Source organism: Aethalodelphis obliquidens, unplaced genomic scaffold (assembly GCF_003676395.1).
Source record: "Aethalodelphis obliquidens isolate GAN/ISIS:26980383/991018 unplaced genomic scaffold, ASM367639v1 scaffold5, whole genome shotgun sequence".
Lineage (NCBI taxonomy): Eukaryota > Metazoa > Chordata > Mammalia > Artiodactyla > Delphinidae > Aethalodelphis > Aethalodelphis obliquidens.
In genome coordinates, this window is record NW_020837949.1 from 26,411,152 (window position 1) to 26,423,400 (window position 12,249).

General features: G+C 36.8%; 1 long non-coding RNA gene across 1 annotated transcript in view; it reads left to right on the forward strand.

Moving 5' to 3' along the window:
- Window positions 1–2,787: 2,787 nt before the first annotated feature.
- LOC113618152 (uncharacterized) overlaps window positions 2,788–12,249 on the forward strand; it is an 88,386-nt gene continuing 78,924 nt past the window's right edge. The window contains exon 1 of the long non-coding RNA XR_003431896.1: window positions 2,788–2,891. This is a non-coding gene — a long non-coding RNA (uncharacterized LOC113618152). The remainder of the gene's footprint in view (window positions 2,892–12,249) is intronic.

Below are 12,249 nucleotides of genomic sequence, written 5' to 3' on the forward strand. Positions count from 1 at the left end.
ATGACCTTAGTAATGTTACTAGTTATGTTACTTGTATTTTGCCTATTTTACAAGATTGTTGTTTCTTGCATTATCAAATGTGTGACTAATCCTGAGATAAAAGTAATGTGATTAGGTGACTTGAAACAATTGACCAAATATATAGTCCTATAAGATCAATGATTATAATAGTGTAACTCTCGATATGGGAAGAAGCAACCAGAGGGAACCATTTCCTGAACCTTAACAAACTGTAGGACAGGCGGTCCAAAAGCTTTTGGCTACTGTTAACAGGGCCAGTCCAGTAATAGCACTTCGAGTGGCTTATCAACGAAATTCTTGCTTGACCTGGGAATGGGCATTCGTAGTGCCATGGGACAAATTGGTTATGAACTGCCTCCCAAACCTTGGTGGAAATTAAGAGCGAAAGGGAAGGGATTATAAAGTAAAGAATGTTGCCCACCATCTTGTTCTACAATAATCAAATTATCATCCACTGCAGCCACTGACCTACCAGACACTCTGAAAGGAACTTGGGGTGAAGATCAGGATGAGGTAATCTGTGCTCTGGGAAAACTGACAGAACAGGCCTTCAAATAGTTAGATATTTTCAGGAGAAATCTTTTATGAAACTGGATTCTTACATCTTGCCATACCTGGGGAAGCACTAAAGCCGTCAACTAAGACGTCTGTTTCTCATGACTAGCAGCAACCTTTTACTGAGATGTGTGCTTGATTGCATGTACCCCCTTTGCCAGGATAACATGTATGCTGACCTCCCCCTTTACCTCTTTGGAACAGTCCTCAGAGCTTTCTGAAAGACTGTCTCCCAGGTTATAATCCTCAGATTGGCTCAAATAAAATTTTCCATCTCTTTCTTTGATAGTTGATTAATTTTTTTGTAGACACTACCACAACCACAGCATGAACCGATTTGTTAGTGAGACTTCTGAGCTTGCCCTGGAATCTGTTTTCTATTCTCTGACATCAGTTCCCATCAGAACCAAAAGGGTCTCCCAGAGCAAATAGCTTTCACTTCAAAATCATGTCATATCCTTAATTACTAATGCCTTAAAATACCATAACCCTTAGATTTTTTTTTTTTTTTTGCGGTACGCGGGCCTCTCACTGTTGCGGCCTCTCCCGCTGCGGAGCACAGGCTCCGGACGCGCAGGCTCAGCGGCCATGGCTCACGGGCACAGCCGCTCCGCAGCATGTGGGATCCTCCCGGACCGGGGCACGAACCCGTGTCCCCCGCATCGGCAGGCGGACTCTCAACCACTGCGCCACCAAGGAAGCCCCCCTTAGCTTTTTGATCTATGCCTTCTACCTTTGTTTTTTAATCTTTATTGGGACTTTCAAAGTTGTTCCTATTTTTTTAATCTTTATTGGAGTATAGTTGCTTTACAATGTTGTGTTAGTTTCTGCTGTTCCTAGTTTTTTGGGTTTTTTTTCCTCCTATTTTTCAAAGTTGTTTTGATTTCCCTAGGTTCTTTATATTTCCAAATGAATTTCAGAATCATCTTGTCAGTTTATACAAAAAGGATTCTCATTGGGAATGCTTTGTTTCCTACAGATTAATTTGGGGGAAATTTGACATATTTGGTATATTGAGTTATCTGACCCATGAAACTTGTAAATCACTCCATTTATTTAGGCCGTTGATTTCTCTCAGCAATGTTTTATAGTTTTAAATGTGCAGACCTTAATCATGTTTTGCCAGATTTATCCCTAGGAATATAACACTTTTTAATGCTATTGTAACTGGAATTTAAAAAAATGTCAATCGTGAACTGTTCATTAGTAGTATTTGGAAGTAACAGATCTTTGTATATTGATTTTACATCCTGCAATCTTCCTAAAGCCACTTATTGCCTCTTTTTTTTTTAATATCTTTATTGGGGTGTAATTGCTTTACAGTGGTGTGTTAGTTTCTGCTTTATAACAAAGTGAATCAGTTATACATATACATATGTTCCCATATCTCTTCCCTCTTGCATCTTGTTACTAGTTTTGAATGTCATTATTTTCTGAAGCTGTGGTGTGAGTCGTTGTGGTTCTCTGAATTCTTCGCATCTTTCTTGTCTTTCACCTTCAGTGGTGTATTCAATGAATAGTTTTGAGCTCCTGTAGTGTACTAAAGGCACTAAGATGAATGCAGAATGTTCCCCGACCTCACCATTGGTTGAGAGAGATATCAATGGTGTTTCTAAAACACAGAGATAAGTGTATTCATAGTCAAGTCAATCCAGGTCATTGCTGGATCTTTCTAAGGAAACTTGAGTCTCTCTGTCCACCAGAAACAGGATATCCTTTGGTGAGCAAGGCCACAGACTGATGCTGGAAAGGCCTTGGTACTCCCCACATCTACACTCCACCCATCAACAGACTGCAGGGATTAAATCACTTGACAACCTGTGGTAAATTTAATCCACTAGGGCTCATATTATTATTATCTCTGGTCACCACCCAGTATATAGATTCCTGTTATCTACTCTTTCCTGCAGCCTCACCTTAGGCCTCCTGCCCCTGATCTGTCCTAATGCTGCTCCTCTTGGCACTGCCTTCCTGTCCTGATCTCTATCTTTTACTCTTTGAAACTCCCTGATCATAGTTAACAGACTTTTCTGTGTTTCCTACAACTGGGGGCCTTAATTGAAAGGACCTTCTGTACGTAAACCCTTCTCCTGTTCAAGTGGGAAAATCTAATATTGGGAAGGAGGTAGTCACTAGAGTCTATGTGTATTTATGGCTTATCTACAAGAATTCTCAAAGTTAGTTGTTTGTTTTGTTTTTGTTTTTAGAAGCCATGGGGTGAGAGTTCCCCAGATGTGTTCCTATGATCTTGAAGTCTGTCCATAGCAAGCATGTGACACTTGCCTGGATCATCAAGTTTCAGAGTACCTGTAAAAGTAAGAGCATAAAAATAAACCAGGTGGTTAACTTATTTACAAAACAGGAACAGACTCACAGACATAGAAACAAAACTTATGGTTAGCAAAGGGGAAGGCGGGGAGGGATAAATTAGGAGTTTGGGATTAGCAGATGCACACTACTGTATATAAAATAGATAAACAACAGGGCCCTACTGTGTAGCACAGGCAACTATATTTAATATCCTGTAATAAACCATAGTGGAAAAGGATATGAAAAAGAATATGTGTATATATAGACATATATGTGTATACATATTAATATATATCTGAATAACTTTGCCGTACACCAGAAGCTAACACAACATTGTAAATCAACTATACTTCAATTAAAAAAAAAACACAGACATGTGGTCAGGTCCAAGATATTCTGTGCAATCAAGTTTTCTCTCTCTGACCAAGAATGTGTCTATTCTGCCTCATAATCACTTCAGTTTTAAAGAATACATTTCAAATAGGTTAGCTTCCTACTACAACATATTTTCTTTCTTTTGTTTGTGAACTTCTCTAGATTTTTAAACTTAATTATTTTTTCCTTTGTAATTTATTTTTCACTTCTGCTATCTCTTGAAGTAAAGAGTTTGGTGTGTTTGCTTCCTGCTGGGGAAAGTACTACAAGAAATTTTGTGTCATTTTGCATAATTGAGTAATAAAGTATTCTGGTTACCAGAAAAAAAAATTCAAGCTACACACATTCAAGAAATAAGGGTATAGTAGACTATACCTAATAATAATCCTGTTCTATGCCTAATTTATACTTTCTTTGGATGACTCAGAAGGCAATTCAAGATCACACAGAAAGCTCAGGGACAGGATGGCATATTATGGTAAATATGCAGGAGTGTCAGTTAACAGAGTTTTCAGATTCTCTGAGAAATATGCTTTATGTTTAAAAGTAAAAAAAGTATGTTAATGTAAAGTGCTTTATAAATAGAATTATATGTGCTGTTTCTGAGAAAATGATAGAAGTAAAAGTCTCAAGGTCACTTTTTTGAACTCTAGAAACTTCTTGCAAAGAATAAATCACTAATCTATGTTCTAGATTTCATTATCTTCTTCAAAAATGATATTCATGTTTTTGCCTATGCCTTAATGTATTTTCTAATTCCACCTCCTATGTGCCAGTAGGACATAATGTTGAAGTAAAGAGAACATGAGCGGGCTTCCCTGGTGGCACAGTAGTTGAGAGTCCACCTGCTGATGCAGGGGACACGGGTTCATGCCCCGGTCCGGGAGGATCCCACATGCTGCGGAGCGGCTAGGCCCGTGAGCCGTGGCCGCTGAGCCTGCGTGACATTTCCCAGTTTTATTTTTCTAATCTATGAAATAAAAATAACTGTTTAGCACATTGAGTTCTTGTGAGCAGTAAATAAGACAATTTAGGTAAAGCCTTTAGAATTGTTCCTGGAATATACTCTGGGTTCAGCAAAAGCTTTCTCTTAACACAATCATTTTTTTCTTTAAATTTATTTGTTCATAGGTGAGGCCTTATTATTTTTGAAATTTAGTGCATACATCTTTGTTAACTTGAAATGGACTTCATCATCTTCAAATGGTTGTTTTTCCAGATGCAAGAGGCCTAATCCCTTTAATCAGTGCTTATCATCCACGGAATGGATGCAGCATCTGGCAGCTGAGGGCGTGAGGAAATACTGTGGAGGTAGAGGGAGGATTCAGGATTGTCCTAGTCTCTCAGTCTGAAAGTTCTGTTTCATACCAAAGCGAAGTCAGCTTTTTTATATCTTCCTTTTAACTTCCCTACTCCTGCTGCCTGGCCTGCACTGACTGCTTAGTCATTCTGGTCATTGGACAAACCTTCTAATATTTAAAAATGGCCATTGTGTTTCACATAAAACTTCTCTCTTCCATTTCAACACACCCAGTTCCTACAAGCCTTCCTGATAACTGTTTTCCCAAACATTTATCATCCTGGTCACTCTCCTCTGTTCACAGCATCCTAAAGTGGTCTCGGAGCAGGACATGCTATTCTAGGTGTTGTCAAGAATTATGGGATTTCCCCCTCTTGTGGACACTGTTTCCATTAATGCAGGATATAATTGTATTCATTTTGGAAAAGTCTTGGTGTCCTGTTGGATGTTGGGCTTGAATTCAATGACAATATTTGAGGTTTTTTTAAAATTGAAGTATAGTTGATTTATAATATATGTTAATTTCAGGTGTACAGCAAAGTGATTCAGTTTTATATATATATATATTTTCATATTCTTCTCCATTATAGGTTATTACAAGATATTGAATATAGTTTCCTGTGATATTGCAGTAAATCTTGTTGTTTATCTAGTTTATATATAGCAGTGTGTATTTGTTACTCTCATACTCCTAATTTATCACTTCCCCCGTATTTGAGTTTTTTTAAATTGGAACGACTTGTTGTTAAAACAGGTTTCCTCATCATGTAGTTGCTCTAATGTATTTTGAACTTAATTCTAGGATTTCATATTTTTATCTGTCAAATTTTATATTACTTTTATGTCATTGCTCTCATGTATTGAGAGTTGTCGATCTATATTATATTATTATATTATATGTATTATATTATATATTAGTATTTGATCTCAGCATTGGGACATCTGATGTTTTAAAATACAATGTATAATAGTGGAAACCCTACTGATAAAGAAGTAGATCAAATCAAAGCTTTATATACAGGTGGCTGACATGCTAGACATCTCTCTTCAGGTTGGAAATGAACAATAATCAATATCATTCGGTCTCTAGCATTATTTTACCTCTCTCATCACTGATAGTTTTTCTAATTGGGTAATTTATTGAATGAATCTGGTGAATCTTTCATCATTCTATGATGTAAATCATTAGGACTGGAACGCTGGACTCATTTAACATCTCTTGTTTATATAAGGTTGGGATCATATGATCTATAATAATTTATCTTATTCTCATTTACTTTTTTTAGCATTTTCCAAAGTCGTGAAAAAATATGGGAGAATATGAACGTTAATGGCTGCATGTATACTATAAAATAGATTCAACATAACTTATGTAACAAATTCTCAGATTAAGTATATATCCAAATTTTGGCTGTTGTGAATAATCTCATGACAAAAATAATTATAGCCAAATAATTCTCAGTACCTCTGGTAATTTCTTCTAGATAAATGCCTAGAAGAGATTAATTAAACAGTCATAAGTTTACACATACATACAATATATATTATACATTTATATTTCTTTTAACAAAAAGTATATATTTTAGAAAATATATAAAATGTAAACATTGAAAAGTCAAAAAAATTATAACCCACAACCCAGAAAACAATGTTATTAATTTAATCTTAATAACATAGTGCATATATTTCCTGTATTTTTTTACATTTAAGATTTAAAATATAAGGTTATACTGTACATATTATTTTTAGAATTTTTTTAGTTAAAATTAGGTCATCATTATATCATTCATTACTTTTCTACAATATAATTTTAATATCTATACAGTATTCTTTTGTATGACTTAATTTTAAAAAAGAGATTTCTTATTATTGGTTAGTTATGCCAGTTCTATATTCTTTGTTATGTAGACTGTGATGAGTATTCCTGATAATAAATCTTTGTATATATTCTCATCAATTTTCTAAGGATAAAGTCTTAAAGATGAAATTGCTTGTCAAAGAGCATATGCAATTCTAAAGCTTTTTATGGACCTTATTCAATTGGTTTTTGGAAAATATCCACAAATTTTCCCTCCCAGCAGTATAAAATCACATTTCCTCAGATTCTTACCAACATCATTTATACATTTTGGCCTCGCTTTAAGTGAAAATTATGTTGTGTGGTTGTTTCTATTTGGCATTTCTTTCTTTGATTACCAGTGAGGTTTCACGTTTGGGGCTGCGTCTGTGTGTGTTTGAGCGTGTGTGAGAGACAGAGACAGAAGGAGATGGAGAGAGAGCTTGTGTGTGAATTTGCTCCTCAGTCTTCATTATTTTCTATAGATTTTTCTGTTTTTTATTTAGAAAATGTATTTGATATTAATGAAATGAAACATTTATCTTTGAATAACTTTTACAACTTTTCTTAAAAATGTTTCCCATTCTCCAATACTGTAAAATATTCAACATTATTATTATTATTTATTTTTTTGTTTTGCGGTACGCGAACCTCTCACTGTTGTGGCCTCTCCCGTTGCGGAGCACAGGCTCCGGACGCGCAGGCTCAACGGCCATGGCTCATGGGCCTAGCCGCTCGGCGGCATGCAGGATCTTCCCGGACCGGGACACGAACCCGTGTCCGCTGCATCGGCAGGCGGACTCTCAACCACTGCGCCACCAGGGAAGCCCACAACAACAACATTATTATTAATACCATTATTTTTATTGCATTTCAATATTGTCTTCTGGAATTTATTCCTGTGTGAGTTATGATGTAAGAATCTGACTTATTTTTTTCCAAAAATTTTAATCAGTTCTCCCAGCACTAAGTTCATCTCCCTACTGATTTGAAGTAAAGCAAGCAAAGTATAATTAATTCAGATATAGAGAATGGCTCTTTTTATTCCATTATCTGTCAGTTTTACTATTTTCCATTTTTAATTTGCAAATTTTTGTTTATAGTGATATAAACACCTATGTGAGTCTTTATACGATTTGGCATTTCAACTCTGATATTATGTTATATTTTTTCATATATGTCTTATTTTAAGGAAAATCTTTGAATTCAGTTTTGCAGTTATTTTCATAAATTTTTTATACTTACTGACTAGATTCAAAGCTTGCTGCAGATTTGATATCTTCCCTTCTCAGTTATTTGGGATACAGTTTTAATGATTATTTTCCAAAAGGAACATGCAAGCAGTATTTTTTCTGAAATCTTTTATGTCTGTGAATGGCTCTCTCTTAATTTCATCCATTAATGACAACATGGGTTGTTATTTTGAGTGTCAGCTTTTCATTTTCTCTGAGCCTGCAGCATGATGCTTGCTTTCTTTGTTTCTGCAGGGATTTTTCTTAGGCTCCTGTTAATTTTCTGTTCTCTCTTTTCAATCCTGTGCAGATTTTTCCCACGGTCCCTTAGCTCTGTAGTCTATCTTCTTGAGCTGAATGTATGGATCCCTTCCTCAGTTCCGTGACTAGAGCTTGGTGAGAAATATACTCCAGTCCATTTTCCCATGTCTGATAAATACTCATCTACTCTTCTACTCTCATAATCTGTTTCTCTGAGACTCTGGACCATTGGATTACATGAAAAAAATTATAATTCTCAACATACACTTCCCCAAAATCCTTCTTAATTCTTCCCCTTCCTTGAATGTCTTACTTGTAATTGCATTAAAAGCCATAATTTCAGCTTTAAATTCTTCTTCAATATATAAGCATTTGGGGAAAATATTTAAATTTCTATATGCCTTTTTTGGGTCTAACTTTTATTTAATATTTTGATGTACAGCTTTAGTTTTATTTGATTAAAAAACCACCTACAGGGGCTTCCCTGGTGGCGCAGTGGTTGAGAGTCCACCTGCCAATGCAGGGGACACGGGTTCGTGCCCCGGTCCGGGAAGATCCCACAGGCCGTGGAGCGGCTGGGCCCGTGAGCCATGGCCGCTGAGCCTGCGCATCCTGAGCCTGTGCTCCACAACGGGAGAGGCCACAACAGTGAGAGGCCCGCGTACCGCAAAAAAAAAAAAATTAAAAAAAAAAACCCACCTACATAGTTTTTCTCTCCTTTTTTTAATCACAAGTCCCTTCCACGTTCTTGCTCAGGTTTATGTGTTTTTTCGTGGTCCACTTTAATTCCTCTGTATCTGTGATTTTTATACACCCTACACTTGTTTTAAAGGTAACAGAATATCATTTAATTTGGGTCTTTATTGAAGAGCTAGGAGTCTGGTAACAAGTGAATCCCTCTTCCTTCATCTATCTTCTAACCCATGTCTACTACATGAGATAGTTTACCTAGGGAAAAGACCCACATTCTTTATTTTTTATTTATTTATTTATTTTTTCGGTATGCGGGCCTCTCACCGTTGTGGCCTCTCCCGTTGCGGAGCACAGGCTCCGGACGCACAGGCTCAGCGGCCATGGCTCACGGGCCCAGTCGCTCCGCGGCATGTGGGATCCTCCCAGACCGGGGCACAAACCGGTGTCCCCTGCATCGGCAGGCGGACTCTCAACCACTGCGCCACCAGGAAAGCCCCACATTCTTCATTTTATTCACTTTTAACTCTAATCTTTCTGATTTTGTCTGTTTCACGTGAATGTGTATGTGAACTCTGAGTTAATTACTATGCTAGACACTGGCTCTATAGCAGAGATATGGCTAGAGCTTGCAGTCTAACAGAGAACACAGATATAAAAGACAGTAAGTTAGAGTTGGAAGGTTCTTTTTTTTTTGAAAAGGGGATTTTTTTTTTAAATTATTTATTTATTTATTTATTTTTGGCTGTGTTGGGTTTTCGTCACTGTGCGCCGGCTTTCTTTAGTTGTGGTGAGCGGGGCTCCTCTTCGTTGTGGTGTGTGGGCTTCTCATTGCGGTGGCTCCTCTTGTTGCGGAGCACAGGCTCTAGGCGCCCGGGCTTCAGTAGTTGCAGCACGCAGTCTCGGTAGTTGTGGCTTGCAGGCTGTAGAGTGCAGGCTGAGTAGTTGTGGCACACGGGCTTAGTTGCTCCAAGGCATGTGGGATCTTCCCGGACCAGGGCTCGAACCCGTGTCCCCTGCATTGGCAGGCGGATTCTTAACCACTGTGCCACCAGGGAAGTCCCAGAAGGTTCTTTGAAGAAATGGTTAAGCAAGAAAAAAAAAAAGACCTTCTGACACTGACATTTTACTAATCCCTAATGAAACAGCCTAATTGTTGCATGCCGTCTTCTAGATTACCTGGGATACGTGGGAACGTTTCGAAGACCTTATTCCCCAAAGTATCTCACTCCACAGCTTTTCTTGCTGCAATTTTCAGCATGTCCATTGTTTGCCCCAACTGCTATCCTTTGCCTCAGGTCTCAGTAGCTAGCTTCTTTTCCTTTCTCAGTGTTTTTGAGGAATTTCCTTGCATAGCCCCCTTGCTCCTCTGAGAGAGTTCTGAGTTAGGTAAAATAAAGGCAAGCCTTTTGCACTAGTCCTTCAGGGGCTCCCAGAGAGGTCAGAAGAGATACACCGTTTTTTGAGAACAAGGTTCTCTCTGCTCTCTCCAGACCAGAACCAATATCAGGAAATGGGGGCTGCCAAGCTGTAGAGGGGAGAAGGGACCAAGGCAAGTCAAAACACCACACAAGTCTCCTACTGGGTTTCAGTCACTGTTTTCCTGATTAAGCATTCACGTGCTTACTGTAAACCCCGGACTATATATTATTCTAGAGTTCTGATAAGGTTGCTTCTACACATTTTTTGCCAGAATTTTTGGTGTTTCTGAGGCATGATAGGCCGCTGGAGGTCCCCGCTCTGTCATTTTCACTGATGTTACTCTCGACTTAACATTTTTTACTTAAAAGGATGTCTGAGTGCTCTCCCATAGAAATACATAAAAGCTTCTTTATTCTTTTTATCAGTACAGTGTTCCATTGTGTAGTTCTACTCTGATGATTTAATGAATCTCCTGTTGCTGTACATCTAGCTTGTTAACAACCTTTTGCTATGACAGGTGGCAAAAGGTAATGAATAGCCTTATACATGTTACTTCATATCTCTGCTTGCATATTTCTGTAATAAATTCTGAATGCATTGGTGTGCCAATGGATATGTGCGTTCATAATTTCAAAAGTATTTCCAAACTGTGTTATATGTGACTCTTACCAGTTTACAGAGTTACTAACAATGCACGGGAATTCAAGGTTTATTATAGACTTTCCAACATAGTGCTTCATCAGGTTTTTTCATCTTTTCCAGTTTGATGCAGTATAGTTTTTATTTGCATTTCTCCAGTTATTAATGAGGTTGAGTATCTTTCAATAAACTAGAGACCCACTTTTGTTTTAACTTACGTGACTATTTTATTTATTTATTGCTCATACTTTTATGGCCATTTGCTATCGGTTTGTGAGAATTTTTGTATTGGGAGAGCACTCATAATATTTCCATACATATTATTACTGTTTGTCATTTTTTTCTTCTAATTTGTACTTGTTGATTTCTGCATGCATATTATATGCAGTCGTATCAATCATTTTTAAATGTTTCCTGGGCTTTTTATCATAATTAGTAAGACCTTGAAAACTAGGGGATTAAAAAAAAATTTAGGCATGATTTCTTCTAGGTTTTTTAGACTTCACTTACTAAATTTAAATATTTACTGAGGATATTTCTTATTGTAGTACAGGAAGTTTGGATCCAACTTTAATTTTTCCAAATGAGACTCCACTAGAATGTAGTTGGCTCAACACCTCTTACTGAATAATTTCATTCTTCCCTCCTCCCCCTACCCCCTACACTAATTTGAAGTACCAAGTTTATAATACACAAAATTTCTGCAGTATTTGAATATATATATATAAATTTTCTCTTAAGGGATTATGTCCTATCAGTTCTAAAAACTGAGATTCCCTCCAATATATTATCAAGGTATTTGTAGACCATCTTTTATCCTGCTCAATTTTTAATTTTCTCATTAATCTCATTAATATTCTCTGATAATCGTCTTTTATGGCAGCCTCGTTAGAATGAACATAACTGGCTCAGAAATGTTGAAGAGTCACTTGTAATTACCGCTAGTTTTCTACGTTCTATATCTGCCAATATGAGATGGTAGAGACTGTTCCTGACTATGTCACATCATGGGACAAGTTAACCAGACATATCAATGCATACATTTTGTTGGATAATTACAGACCCCTGGAACATATTCCACTATATATACCTGCTCTAAATTAGATTTTAAATTGTAAAGGTAAGCTACCCAATATGTGATGTTGTTCTGGGTAAGTGGTGGTTAATGTCATGGATCTGTAAGAAACCTAAATTTTGGAATATTTATAGCTCCATATCAAGGGTTTAAACTTTATAATTTACAGCTATCTGAGGAAAGTCCTAACAAATTTATTCTAATGGTTTTGAGTATATTATATGGTAAACTAGATATAATTAATGTGTTTTTCTGGGGGTAGGGAGAGAGTACACTTACATTTTATTATCATTTGGCAAATAATGTTGTAAAATTAAAATTTGACTTCTAGATAGATGTTGTTATATACATTTTCTCATTACTTGAAATTATTTCACTATACGTGCTCAAGAAAGTGGTAGATTTCCTAAAATATTCGTTATACAGTTTTATTTGGCATATAGTTCTATTATATTTAAGGAGATGTAGTGAAAAATACAGGATTATTAAAATTAATGAAGAAAATTGGAGCATTTTGCATGTTTGTAGTATT